The 15,718-nt window shown below is 39.5% G+C and overlaps 1 pseudogene; it reads right to left on the minus strand.

Annotated features, from left to right (window-relative positions):
• LOC121779126 lies at positions 1 to 12,263 on the minus strand (annotated as a pseudogene).
• Positions 12,264 to 15,718: the final 3,455 nt, after the last annotated feature.

Consider the following 15,718-nt stretch of genomic DNA (forward strand, 5'->3'; position numbering starts at 1 on the left):
TCAAACATTTGCAGGAACAAGTTTAAACCATTGTGATTCTGGATCTTGATCAGCGCAAGTAGGTAAATCAGCAAGATCATTCCCAACACACATGCAATTCTTAGTCACAAGCTTAGAATCTGAAGCATTCACTTCCAAGCACAAATATTCCCCTTTCCCATCTTGGGCAGCTAAATGAAGACCAGAACTTGCTACGATCTTCCACTTGCTCGAACAGTCCTCCGAAACACTAGCCACCGCCCCGTCTCCGGCCACACCAAGGCACCCTAAATGATAGGGCCGCCATCTTGGTGTTCATCCCACCAGCTCGCATTTTTGCAGCTAGCTAGAACTATATCATTCTCCACAATTTGCACGCATTGCCCACTCAAGGGATGGAACATTTTGTAATATGTTTCTTGCTTCGACTCGAAATCTAAATAACACACAACAATACTAGTATTACATAAAATGTGATATGAGGTTTGATTAATAGCGAGTGTCTTTGTTTTGAACGCAGTTTTTATAAGATTATTTACACTTCAAGAAACTAGAGGTTCTCTGATTACTCACCAATTCAGTCATTCTGTATACGTTTTTGCATCAGAAAGTAAAGTTCAAGATTAATGTAACAAGAATTGTTAGAATGGGAAGATTTCATCAATCAATTAAGATGATTTGTGGGAATCAATTAAGAAGATTGGGAACATATTTGACTTAGAATAGATTGGTGTTATTTAGGAAACCTTTCATGTACAAATGTATTGAACCTCTATAAGAGGAGATTTATACAATGAATAAAATGTAACAGTAAAGTAATTCTCCCTATGTTCTTGACCCTTGTATCGTTTAACAAGAATTTCATACCTTGATTGATCTGCTGAAGGATTTGCAACCTATTAAGAAATGTAAGGTTTCTTGGATGATCCCAGTTGATATCAACCACTCCATAAGACTCATCAAGATTAAGTTTACCTTGTCTGAGTATGTAGCTGCCTTGTAAAGCCCAAAGAGCCCAGTCGACATCGGTCTCGGCCACAGCAGCCAAGAGACAAGTTATGTACCTATTGCTTACGACATTATCACCACTTTCGCTTGCACCGAATTCATTTAGAAAAAGAGGGAAGGAGTTGTTCCCTTGAGTCAAGTAGAGGTAATTGTTTTGTGCACTTTTGGTGATAGCTGCACATAAATTGTTGGTTTGGGATGCCAAATGTGTACCAGTGTGCTTCGAAGACTAATTTGTTGGAGAAATACTGCAAAAGGTTTGGACTTGAGAAATCCGAGGTTGAGGGCGTAGTTCAATCCTGAGACAATGAGTAGAAAGTCTGGGCTTTGTGTGTGGATTGTGTTGGCTCCTTGTTGCATGTGTTTGTACTAGTCTGCCTCAGTTTGTTTGCTTCCTCTTAACTCATTCCTCATGCTCATACCTACAACCTGTTTTATGTATGTTTTTACAATTAATTAAAGTAATTTAATTGTCCCATTTAAATTGATAATCTCAACTCATTATTTCATAAGCCGCTATCTAAATTAAAAATTTATTGCATAACAAACACACCAACATAACTCATTATTTACACCACATGCGCTATTGAGCTCATTTCTCTTCCCATTACTCTATTACACTGAATATTATCTCTCTCATATTTTTGGACAAATACATCTTCAAAAACTATATAGCATGTCTTATATTCTATTATAAATAGTATTTGTTTCTTACCATTTATATACCGATCCTAGGGCCAATTGAAATAAGATGAAGGGATTATATTATTCTAATTTTTTTTAATAAAAATAAAATTTATAGTACAACACTATGAATCATAATTATTTTTATTTTAAAAAATTGAAGCTAATCAAAATCCTTAACCCTGAATTTATTATCCCTATTGAATTGTTAATTAATAATATTGCAAGTAAATGATCGAATATTATTATATACCCTAATGGATCGATAAATCCCTAACAGATTATTACAATATTATACTAAAGCATACGACATTATAATTCAAGAAACAAAAGTTATGATACTACAAATTTTGAAACACTGGACCATAGTGAACCTTTTTGCATTTTAAAGATCTAATAATGAAAGTGAGATATATAGAATATTTGAAACTATAGATCCCAAGTGAAAAGAAAGTGTCATTTCTAGATTAAAAATCCAAACAAACACTACATTCAAAACATTAAGGAATCAGATTACTTTCATAGTTAGAATCCTGACAAACAAATACGGCGCAAGAGTAACAATAGTGATTTACTCACCGCAGGATGATCCTTGTATGTCGTCGCCACTTGAGCTAGTCCTTGCAACCACTCCCTCGGGTCGAAATCCGCGTCCCCAAAAAATCCATTCCCGTCGTTGTCCCCACAGCACCAATCCGGTCGGCTAACATGGTTATCCAGCACCACCATCACTCCATTCTTCCCAAGCTCATCAACCACAGCCCTATGAAGCTCAAGCACAGTCATGTTCAAAACCTGAGGATTATTCTTAGCAATGCCGTCTCTCGCCGCCGCCAGCTCGTACTTATCCAACGATTCTGAAACCCTAAGGCTTCCATAATCGGGCCTCGTAAACATATACGTCGCCCAAGTAAACCTCACGCAGTTAAAACCATATTCACTTATCTTCTTAATTATATCATCGAGTGGTTGCTTTTCTAGGCCTTCCGCGATCATCGGCTGTAAGTGCGCGGCCCAGCTCACGCACGCGAACTTCACGCGCTGTCCAGTCACGTCGTCGACTATCCATCGCGAGTTTTGTAGACAGCTTCGCTGAATTGGACAAGGCAACGGCTTGCAGAAACAGAAGCGCCAATAAAATGGCAATTTTTGTCACCATTTTTTTTTTTCTTTTTATGTTTGAATTATGTGATTGACTGTGTTAAGGTTGTTCTTATTTATACAGGATTAACGAGGTTTGTTTGAACTGAATGCAGACAATCGGATCTGCTTGTTATTGTGGAAACTCGGTTAACCATATTACTGTAAGAGTTGAATGAAATTACAGATTACAGATTTCCGAATGAGGTATTATATGCTATTATTACCATTAATTTAGCTAACAATATATCTGGAATTCTAATTATTACCATAATATCATTGGTCTGAATACGAATTGATCGTGTGATATTAACTATGAATTGCTTTGAAAAAGTGCGGAGTTTTCGTAATCCTATATTGCTGGTATGATTGATAGTATTCGAGAAGGATTAGTATTGTTACAAGCCATCTCGACGTGCCAATGCAGATAATAAGATCCCCAATAGATAGAAATATCTTAAACATAATGAATAGATTCAATTAAAAAGAAGAATGAATTATTCGTAATTCGAATTTTGATGTTTAAGTCGATATAAATGGAGTACTTATGATAGAAACTAATTGAAATTATAATGAATTTTAATTAAATTACAGTTAATTTAATTTAATTTTGAGTCCATTAAGGGAGACAAAGTCCAAATCTACTAATATCCCGAGTTCAAGCCATCATAATTAGAGTTCTGTGCGGACGTCCGCCATTGCGTTGACTCCCACGGACGTCCGCGCGGAATTCCCGTTTATTGAATTAAATGTTTTTTTTCGGTTCCTATAAATACATCCCGTTGAACTTCACTTCATTCGCACCACTTGTATTAATAAGTTTTTCTCTCTCTAAATTTCTTTTATATATAAAAGAAATGGCCGGATACTGCTGGCCGGTAGTGGCCATTACGTATACAAGTGGTGCGAATGAAGTGAAGTTCTCTCTAAATACGGATACAAGTGGACGGATACAAGTTTTTTCTCTCTCTAAATACTCGTTGAACATGTCGGCCGCGCCTCCGTATGCCAGCTGCCTGATTGAGGCAGTGCATTTCTGAATCGGCGTGTCGCCGGGTTTACAAGTTTTTCTCTCTCTAACATGCTGCTGGTAAACCCGACCACACGCCAATTCAGAAGTGCACTACCGCAATCAGGCAGCTGGCATACGGAGGCGCGGCCGACATGTTCGACGAGTACCTCCATATCGGCGAGACGACTGTCCGAGAGTGCCTGAAGTATTTTTGTTAGGGCGTTAGGGAGATATTCGGGGATAGGTATCTTCGGAAGCCTATCCCCGAAGATTGTCAGGCTCTGTTGGATATTCACGGGAATCAGCACGGGTTCCCGGGGATGTTAGGCAGCATAGATTGTATGCACTGGGAGTGGAAGAACTGCCCGCCGCCTGGAAAGGGATGTACACTACTGATTTCAAGGCCAAGAATCCCACGATGATCCTTGAGGCGGTAGCTTACTACCGTTTGTGGATTTGGCATGCCTATTTTGGAGCAGTCGGGTCGAACAACGACAACAACGTCCTCCAGTCGTCGCCCCTTTTCAATGACCAGTGCATGGGCGTCGGTCCGGCCGTCAACTTCGTCGCCAACGGCAACCAGCACAACATGGGCTATTATTTGGCGGATGGGATATACCCGATGTGGCCCGTCTTTGTGAAGCCGATCAGGTGCCCAGCAGATGAACAGAAGATATACTTTGCGCAACGTTAGGAGGCAGCGTGCAAGGATGTGGAGCGGGCATTTGGTGTGCACCAGGCTCGATGGGCGGCAGTGACTGTGGTACGTTGACAGCATCGGTTGTGGTACGTTGACAGCATCGGCTGTGGTACGTTGACAGCATCGCCGACATCATGTACGCATGTATTATCATGCACAACATGATCGTCGAAGATGAAGGTCCGACACTGACTGATTGGGCCAATGATGATGCTGATGCTGCGGGTCCAAGCCACAGCGTGGCCACCAGCAATGTACGCATGGGAATACCCCATGACGAAGTCGATCGAGTCCGTGCATTTGCCGACATGCGCCAAAAACAAGCTCATGTTCGACTCCAGAACAATATTATTGAAGAAATATGACAGCGGAGGGGTCGTCGTTAAAATGTATATTTTTTAATTCGGTGAAATGTACTTTTCTTTTTTTAATGGAATTTTTTCTCTATTTGTGTTGAAATTTTATTTCCGTAAATTGTTTGATTCCGGAAATTGTTTAATATGTGAATTTGTGAATTTTTTAATGTGGGAATTCCGTCGGGAATTCAGCAGGGGAATTCCGCCACTGTGCAGTGGGAAGTCCGTATGACGTGGCAGTGCAGTGGGAAGTCCGTATGACGTGGCAGTGCAGTGGGAAGTCTGTATGACGTGGCAGGAGGTGTTTTTGGGAATCCCGCGGGAAATTCCGCCGGGAATTCCGCGCCACTGCTGATGCTCTGAGCGTGACTTTGTGTTTCTGTGAATATCCGCCGCTCCTCCTCCGTCTCTAAATTCTCAAACCCAAAATCTCTCCACCTCTCATCACTGATTCACCAAGCCGTTGCCTCCAGCGGCTAGCTCCGGCCCAGAGCCCCTCCACGCCGGCAGAGACGTCTCCCCTCAGTCCTCACGCTTCACGCCGTCGCCATTCCACAGCTTCATGCCTTCGTCTTCACGGCTCCAGCTCCAGGTAACACTCTACCCAAACCTTCAATTGCAAAGTTATGTGACCCATCTGCCTCTCTGTACCTTTATTGCGTGGAATATAATTTTGTATTATTACAATATTTGTTTAAGAAGCAATTTAAGTATTTAATTTTATATTCTTTTAAATTTTGTGTGAGTTCATACCTTATATGGCTTTCGGGAATATTGTGTGTGAGATATTGGAAACTTGGAATCATTGGCATCACTTTTTGCATGGGTCAGTTAGATATTCACCCTTGATTAACAATTGAACAAGATTTGGTGGGCACCAAATAATATTTAGGAAGAAATTACCGAAAAAGTCACAAAATTTTGTCTTGATTAATTATGCAATTCTAAAAAATATCTAGTTATACCTACTTTGTTGTTTTTTTAATTACAGTCAGAGAGTAATTAATTCATTGTTTATTTATTAAGTTATCAAGTTCTTGATATGGAAGTGTGATTATTTAGCTTGTGTTTAAATAGGTAGTATGTGTATGCACTTAAGTTTATTCAACAAATTAAGACGTCCAAAAGATAGAACAAGGTTATTAAAACTATAATGAATATGCATTTAAGTTTATTTTTATTGATTATTTCATTTATAGTACTTATATAATAACTCTTTTGTGTAGGTATTGCATTGATGTCTACTCAAGATTCAACAAATTACTCAATTTCCATTATTTGTTGAAACTTGGAAGATATTGAAGACTTGTCACGGAACTTTATTTTGGATTTATTGATATAACTAGAGTTAACCCACGTGCGATGCACGACGGAATATTTTTTCCGTTATACTGTTTTGAATTGTTATTGATTAATTAAAATTAGAAACAATATAACTATATAAGATTTAAAAATAGTAAAATGTACTACTATAGTAATAACAATTCAATAAGCATATACTCCTCAATTCATTTCACACCTAAAGACATAAAATTAATGGAATCAAGACAAAACACAATTATTTGGGGAGCGAAGAGAGTATATCACACTTTTGAAAAATATGATTAAAACAATCCTTCATATCTCTCTACTAAAAATAATGAATCACACTTTTAACAAAATAACTATATTCGAGAATCAGGAACTTCATGTTTCGAGTTAAAAATGTTACTACAATTTTTCCCTCTCTAAGAATTGTTAGAAATGTTGGAATAAAACTCTCGAACCATAACACGCGGTACTCTAACTATTGTAATCAAAGAAAAAAAACAATGAAAATTATAAAATAAACCGAACTATAAGTCTTGTAGAGAAAAAACCTCTTCTCGCAAGACAAATTACATCATGGTTAATGCTCATGGATTGACATATTATCCCTATGGATGAAACAACTTCCTCCTAACGTATATAACATCTCAAACCCACTAGACACCGATGAACTTGATGGGGCTCCAAAAATCATGCAATACAAAGTTACTAAAATGTACAATAAAATGTTGAGAGCTTGAGAGTGAATGAAGAGTGCTTTTGTTGGTATGTATTCATCCACAACTCCATACCTTTGCCTTTTATAGGCACAAAATTGGGACACGAGAGATCATGGAATTAAAAATTAAAAATTATAAAAGTAAGACAATAGAGGTTACAAAATTTGTTTAATGCTCATTATCCCATTTAAGATTTGTAATCGCCAATTATTGATTGTAATCTAAATAAATATTCAAGATTTGTAATCGCCAATTATTGATTGTAATCTAAATAAATATTCATGATAGTTATTGAAACTGCTACTCTTTGCATGTTTTCCTTCTTCTCTTCTTATCGTTGTGAACTGCTCAAGTTGGATTGTCGAATTGATCAAGCTGGCTAAATTGTCAGTGAGTGGATCCAGTGAAGACTCAGGCTGACCAAATTGACTTAATCCTGCTCAAGTGAGATGAATGGAGGAGATCAAAAGTGTTTTTAAAACCTTAATCCACAATACTATTAATTTGTATAGGGAAGTAAGGATCGATCCCACAGAGATGATGCGTTTTACATTTGTTATGGACACGAAATTGGAATGGCTACGGCCATGCTTTCCAGGGGTGGGTTAAGTTAAACTACTTGACTTGAGAGACTAAACTAACTAAATTGATCAACTGGCTTAAGCTTAGCTAAAATCTACTTGATCAACACATATAGAAACTTTCCTGAAATGGACAAACAGAATAAAGTGGGCGATTTGTCAGTCGCCTGCAAAACGTACGATAAAGTAAAACTTTTCTAACAACTTCATCTTCTTCACAGAATCAACATAAAAAGCAGAGTAAAACAGATTTGAACAATTACGAACGACGAAACATCATAACAACTTATAAATTTAAATATGCTGCTAAGATCTAAACTACGCCTACATAATTAAGAAAACTAAGCCATAACCATGCAGAAATAACAAACAGCTATCAGATCTAAACATCCTAAAATAACTTATCCATAATTTCCTTTGCAACCTTGACGAAACTTAACTCGAAACTTAGATCTAACCAAATCAACACATAACGAAACACTTGAGCTAAGATATGCATCATGGACAGAAAATCAAAAGCAGGTCAGAAATATCATGCATGGTAAACAAGGCGTATCAACGGGAACTGAAACCATAACTCTAAATTACTAAATCAAACGCAGCAAAAGTCGATGACATCAAAAGTAAACTGAAAATAGACAAACAAAAGTAGAAATTGTTCCATCGCTCCTTCACGAAGTGGTATTACAGAACCAAAATGATTTAAGTGATAAAACCAGGACCAAACTAAGACTAAACTAAACTAGATCGGGAACCAAGTGTGTGTGTGAAGGAATTAAGGAAAAATGAAGTGAAGCGAGCTCCGATTTCAGCCCTAGAAGAGAGCTGAATTCCTAAGATGTTTCTCCCTGTATCAACGTGTGTGTCCCCCCTTAACTCTTTTACTCGTGTTAGGCTTTCTTTATATAGAGAGGCATAGGGCTCAGATCCCTAGGGTACCATCCTCTCCGAAATGTCATTCCTGCGCTTCACTTTTGTGGTGGGGTCTTCAGCTCTATCTCCCATGCGGAAAACTCTTGCTAGCTCCGTTTGATTCTGACTTGATTCAACTCAGCTTTGCAGTTTTTTGACTTCATTTCTTGATCCGTTTATCCGCCCAACTGATCTGTTCATTTACTGAATATGGCGGATTTTCACACACACACCTTTCCCCCCTCTTCTACCTAATCATGCTTGTCCGTTTTTCAAGATAGCTTTTATCCTTCCGACTGTTGAATTCGCTCAGTCACTCAATCCTCACCAGAATTCTTAGGACCATTCACTCATTCATTTTTTTCATACCATTGATGCTTGAGTTATGTTGACAGAAGCTAACTCCTTAAGGTCTTTATTTAGGTTGTAATGGGGTAAGGGTTGTAATGTATAAATGTGAGGTTCCTATGGGTTCTAAGTTCATAGTGTATGAAGAAGTATGAAGGACATGTGAACTTAGGGGACAAAACTAGATCAACCTCCCTATGTGCAATTTTGACACCCTTGGCCATTTCGGCCTTATTTATCTACTTTTTCTTAGGGTCAGGTTACATCATTTCCTGCCCTCCTATTTTCTATTTTTTATGGGTCAGGTTACAATGTTTCCTGCCCGTTTTCTTGCTAACTTTTGCTTCATATTCTCCTGTTTCACAACCTATTTCTTATTTCTTACCCCGAATGGTGAGTTGCTCCAACCTATCCCTTTGTTCACATGACATGAAAACTTAGGGTTTTCAAAAGAAGGGATAATTGCAATTCAGGCTCAAGGTGTGTTACTAGGGGGGTGCCCTTACAATAAGGCAGGTTCTTCTGGTTCGAAAGAATTAGACTCAAATGGTTATTCCTATTGCCTTTAGTCCTTACTAGCTTATGTCGTTTCCTCCTAAGCATCAATGGCAGCCCCTCTATTTTTTTATTTTAATAGAAAGTGTTCTACTTTGGCTTCTAACTCACATTTAGAGGGCTTCACAGAGGGATTAGATTAAAGCTATTTCTATCTTTCTCACATCCTCCAAACAGATTTTTGCTTATTAAAGGAGAGAATCTCACATTTCAACATGTATCCTCTCTCCAATCACTCTTAGTAAGTGAATCTTGTCATTTTTTTCTTAAACCAGTTCATATCTATAAACACATAAATTCTAACAACTAACAGAAGATTCCTAGCTAATCAACACACAACTTTGACACTAACTACACCACTGTTCCCCCCTCCCACTTCGTTACAACTTGTCCTCAAGTGAATTTGATGAAGTGGAAACATGGTGTTTAGTGTCAAAACAGAGAAACAAACTTCTCACACTTAGACCAAGCATTGGGCTAAGTGGGAGAAGTTAAGACACATCAAATTGAAACCAACATGACATAAAGGAAAAATAGAGAAACTTCTCACACTTAGACCATGCAATGGGCTAAGTGGGAGAAGGTCAAAATAAGCATGTATAAACACAAACGTACTAACACAAACAGACAAACTTCGCACACTTAGACCAGGCACTGGGCTAAGTGGGAGAAGAACACATATTAACAAACAAACAACAAGTAAACATGTGGGCAGAAACATAGTCAGGAAATATCAACATAAAGAACAAGCCACCATGTTTACACATAAACTTCTCACACTTAGACCATGCAGTGGGCTAAGTGGGAGAAGAACAAATAGAACATAAACAAACGTATATACAAGCAAAGATGATCATGCTCAAGTTGAAAAGGACTAAATTTTGAACCAGAAACTAAAATTTACTTAGTTCTGCTAGGAAAGTTCTTTTTCTGGCTCCCATGGGAGCCAGATTATCTGGTCAGCTTGGTCCTCTTGGCCGTGGACGAGTCAGGAATTGTGGAGGGTGGTTGGCTGGTGGTGGTGGTGGTTGGCTTCCTTTTCCTTGATGTTCCCGCAAGGTCGGTATCTGGAACATTCTGCAGAGGTTCATTCTGCCCTAATGCCGAGACCGTCGGTGAGGGTTGGTTGGAGGATTGAGTCTCACTCTCCATCCAGCCCCCTCTGTGTACGAAAACTCCTCCTAATCGCACTCTCACTTAGGGTTTCCTTGTCATCCCCTGACTCCCCTTCTTTCACATTCACCACTTCTAATGCTTTTCCTATTAATTCTTTCCCAACTGACTTCAGAGTCCCTTTTTTCTTTTCTCCCAGTTCCATATTTTCCTCGGCTATTTCTTTCTTCGCCAGACTCCATCCCCTCTTCGATCTCCACCTTTAATTCAAGATTATCGGCAGAACTGGTGGTTTCTGACACTAGGGTGTGAGTATGAGAAGTAGTCGATGTGCTGAGAGGTTGTGCCGCTGATTCTGTCGGGATTAGGTCTCTGGTTGGGAATTCGAGGGGAATAGGAGTTGGTTGCTCTTCCTCCTCCTTAATTTCTCGACCAATTTGGAGAAGACCTCACTCATTTTGCCACTAGGGTTGAACTTCCCCATTACTTCTTCGAGAATCTTCAAGTACGTGCTGTTCACGGACGTCTCCGTTGGCTGAGATGTACCTGAAGTTGGTGATACCATTGACTGAGGAGTCGGTGGTGTCATGTTTTCTGTGACTGGAGTCGAAGGAATTAACTATGCTCGCCGTGGTGTGGATGGATTCTTGGTCTGACTGGATGCAGATGATTTTTCCATGGGTGGTGGTGTGGGATGACTTAGCTTGAAACTGAGAGATAAGAAATTAGGAATTTTGGGGGTGGGGGAAATGTTAAGGGTTTGTTGAAATGTGAAAAAGTGAGAGAGATGAGGAAGTTTAATAAATAGATGTGGCGGGGGAAGAGGGAACGGTCTCCATGATGTTAGCAACCGTTCACCTTCTACGCTAGAATTTAAATTTTAAACTTTTCCACTTTCCCTCCCTTTTTACCTCTTTCGGTTAAAATCAAAAGCAGTAATTCTCTCTCTTACCTATTCAGTCAAATCCTTATTTGAAAATTAAACACCATAAACAAAATAAAAGATTCTCTGGGGTAATAGGCAGAGGACTTTCAAGATTCGAAAAAGTATTGCGTTGAAATTAAAATCCCCTCCAGATACATCCAAAAATTTAAAAATATTTTTACTACTTTATGAAATTAATTTGTTTCGAAATTTTCTTAAAAACAGGAATTAAAATAAAAACATTTATTCCAAGTCGTGGATAATTCTCGGAATCCACTTCATCAAGTGCTTGTGTATGTGAATTGAGCTGAGTAAGTGAACCCCTGAGAATTTTCCAACGATCACTTATTTACTTGATCAAGCTAAGTATGCGCAGTGAGACATCTCTGGCTACACATACTGTTGATTTATTTACCAATTTTCTTTTAATGCGGATTAACAAAGAAAACGTTATAGAGCAGGATACTCTCTCGAAACTTTGCAATTCCCAGGATGTAGTGGATCAACAAAGTTCCTAATTGCTTCATGCTTGTGTGAGCTTGACTCGCTTCAATTTCCACCGAGATTTGAGAAGTAGTACTTCCTACCCAGTTGATCATCTTTGCAACTATGTACTTTTGGTTTGGCAACTTCATTTCCTTTTCGTAGTCATCCATCCTCTGGGTCCTGTCGCCACCCTTGCAGTTAACTGGATCAAGTGGTTTTATGTTCTTTTCCAACTTGATCAGCTCAGAAATAGGTGAAACGTTATGGGAATGGTCATCAATTGGAGATCCTGAATTAACTCTTCTTCTTTCTATCCACTGATTTTTCTGAGGGTGCTTCACCATCATGGCTGCCCTCTTTTTCGCATGATTCTTGTAAGTCCCCTGAATCATTTTCTTCTCCTTGGGACGTAGTCCAGGGTCAGGAGGTTTTTCCATCCTAAGCGGTCCAGGCCATTGTTCCAGTTGTACCCAGTAAGTAAACCTTGCAGCCTTCTTCTTGGTCTTTCCTCCTTCAGCTTCGGCTCACCTTCTTCGCAACACCCATCAGGTTTGTCGATCACTGGAGGTGGTCTCTCTGCCGGTGCATTCTCTCCTTCCATTAAAACTACAAATTTCTCCACCTTCTCACCGAGCACATGCACTTTTCTTGCCTGGAGGTAGAATAGTGTATTGCCGAATTCCACACCGCGCTTGACAACCCCATCTTCTTTTTCTTAAGTTTTATCCTTTGCCTCCTCTGGATTGCCTGTGAAGTTTTATCACAGGAGGTGCGGTAATTGACTCTTCTTCGGCTAGTGTCTCTTTCTCAGCTAATTCTACCTTGACAACCCCTACCTCCCCTTGTTTCTCCGGTAGTGCCTTTTACTTTTTCTTGGGCTCGCTCATGCCTTCTTCATCTGTCTTCATTCTCCCCAGGCCTTGTTCTGTCCTCTTGTATCCCCTTCAGAATGTCAGCTAATAGAGATGCTTGCTTGATCATCTCGGCCATGCTGGATTTCTGCTCATGATGAGTTGTGTGCATCCCCATCGCCAGTTTATCATTTGACTTTATGCAGCTTCTCATATTTTGTTGGGATACGATCAATCCCTCGATCTATTCCTCTGTAAATTCTGCATATTGATTCTTGTTCAAGGGTGATTCAAAACCATGTTGAGGCTGATATTGATGTGGATCAGGATAAGCTTGGTCTTGGTAATAATGAGGATCTTGAGTTGGCCAATCTTCATGTGACCATGTCGGGAAGTGATCCCCTGCATCGGTAGCACAGGTCTGACAAGGATGACTTGGAGGTAAAGGGTAATGACTGGAATGTCAGGTTGGTATGTCGGTGGACTGAATTCATAGCTTTAAAATTCAGGGTGAGGTTGGTAATATGGATATCCCATTGGCCAGGTGGGCATTTGGGTGGAAGTCGAATAGGATTTTGTATGGTCTGGAAAAAATGGGGACTCTTCTGTCCAACTCCATTGAGATGGAGCTCTTCTGTTCTCACAATCTCCACCGTGTAGGTATTCATATTGATGCACCTCTCCTTATCCTCTAGGATTCCAGTTCCTATTCGAACTCCAAATCTCACCCATATTCTCGTGATGACTCTCCTGGTAAGTCTGGATGTAGGTTTGGATTGGAAAGACTTGAGGCTGGCTTGACTCAATCAGTGACTGGAGTGCTTCTTCTAGCTTGTCAATCCGGCTCTTCAGCAGATTGTCATTGTCTTTTGTGGGAGTACTCATAACTTTCCCTTGCGATGGGGTGATCGATGTATAATCGTACTCTCTTTTTGTGTTTAGAAGCCTTTCTATGACAATCTTTGCTTACTCAACCTGAGTTTGTAGAAACTTCCCCCGCTTGATGAGTTCACTAGGTCCTTGCTCTTTGCGTCCATCCCTTCGTATAACCTTGAGTAGACCTCCACTTCCATCAGGTTGTGATTTGGGCAAGCATCCAGAAGACCTCTGTATTTGTGCTAGTATTTGCTCAAGATCTCACCATACTCTTGGATAGCTTCGCTGATTTTCTTCCGGAGTGCATTTGTTTTCGCCGCTGGAAAGAATTGGTTTAGGAATTCCCCTTGAAATTTCACCACGTCTTGATGATGTTGGGTTCCAATCCCCTAAACCAGGTATCTGCATCTACCTTGAAAGAAAGGGGAATAGCTCTCAGCTTGAAATCCTCCTCACTTGACCCCTTTGGCCTTTTCTGCACTCTGCAGATTTTGCTGAACACATGAAGGAATTCAATTGGGCTTTCAGTACTAGCTCCCAAAAACATAGGTAGAATGGTCAGCAAATCTGGTTGAACATTTATAGCTTCTCGTTCCCAAGTGGTGGAGATGGCAGGTAGTGTTTCATTATCCAAGTGGGCACAGAGTGAACCTATCTCCAGATCTTCTTCCTGGCCACAAACCATGGTGGTCTTCTTCTTGTCTGGGGTGGCTATTGATTCAAGCGGACTCACGAGGGTGATGTCCTCACTTTCTCTGTTGTTGGCATCCGAGTTGATTGGTGGAGTGGGAGGTGATTCGTCTTGGACAATGTTTGGCTCCACTCCCTCTTCTTCCTCTGTTTGCCTCCTGAACTCGGTGCCTTCGAACTGGGGAAAACTATAAAACAACAAAAAGTTTATTTACAAAATTTAAGCTAAAATCCTTTAACAAAACCTAAGACGCTTCACCCATCTATGTGTTCCCTAGCTCTAGTTTCCCCCTTGGTTCACACCAGCGGGTTAAGCAGTGGATCCATATAAATTAGGTCATTGATGCTTCACAGTTGTTTCCCTGGGCTGTCTCTCAACTGCAATCAAAAGAAAGAAATAGAAATATTAAAAATATTTACACCAATGTGTCTTGCAACAAATGCATGTTAAACTCCATCATCAACGAAGCCATTTGAAAACTGCAACATTTTGCATGCTTTCCTTCTTCTCTTCTTATCGTTGTGAACTACTCAAGTTGGATTTTCGAATTGATCGAGTTGGCTAAATTGTCAGTGAGTGGATCCAGTGAAGACTCAGGCTGACCAACTTGACTTAATCATGCTCGAGTGAGATGAATGAAGGAGCTCAAAAGTGTTTACAAAACCTTAACCTACAATACTATTAATTTATATAGGGAAGTAAGGATCGATCCCACAGAGATGCTGTGTTTTACATTTGTTGTGGACAAGAAATGAGAATCGCTGCGGCCACGCTTTCTAGGGGTGGGTTAAGTTAAACTACTTGACTTGAGAGACTAAACTAACTAAACTGATCAACTGGCTTAAGCTTACCTAAAATCTACTTGATCAACTCATATTGAAACTTTCCTGAAATGGACAAACAGAATAAAGTGGGCGATTGTCAGTCTTCTGCAAAACGTACGGTAAAGTAAAACTTTTCTAACAACTTCATCTTCTTCACATAATCAACATAAAAAGCAGAGTAAAACAAATCTGAACAATTACGAACAACGAAACATCATAACAACTTGTAAACTTAAATATGCTGCTAAGATCTAAACTACGCCTATATAATTAAGAAAACTAAGCCATAACCATGCAGAAATAACAAACAGCTATCAGATCTAAACATCCTAAAACAACTTATCCATAATTTCCTTTGCAACATTGACGAAACATAACTCGAAACTTTGATCTAACCAAATCAACACATATCGAAACACTTGAGCTAAGATATGCATCATGGACAGAAAATCAAAAGCAGGTTAGAAATATCATGCATGGTAAACAAGGCGTATCAACTGGAACCGAAACCATAACTCTAAATTACTAAATCAAACGCAGCAAAAGCCGATGACATCAAAAGTGAACTGAAAATAGACAAACAAAAGTTGAAATTGTTCCATCACTCCTTCTCGAAGCGGTATTACAGAACCAAAATGATTTAAGTGATA

This window comes from Salvia splendens, chromosome 19, assembly GCF_004379255.2.
Source record: "Salvia splendens isolate huo1 chromosome 19, SspV2, whole genome shotgun sequence".
NCBI lineage: Eukaryota > Viridiplantae > Streptophyta > Magnoliopsida > Lamiales > Lamiaceae > Salvia > Salvia splendens.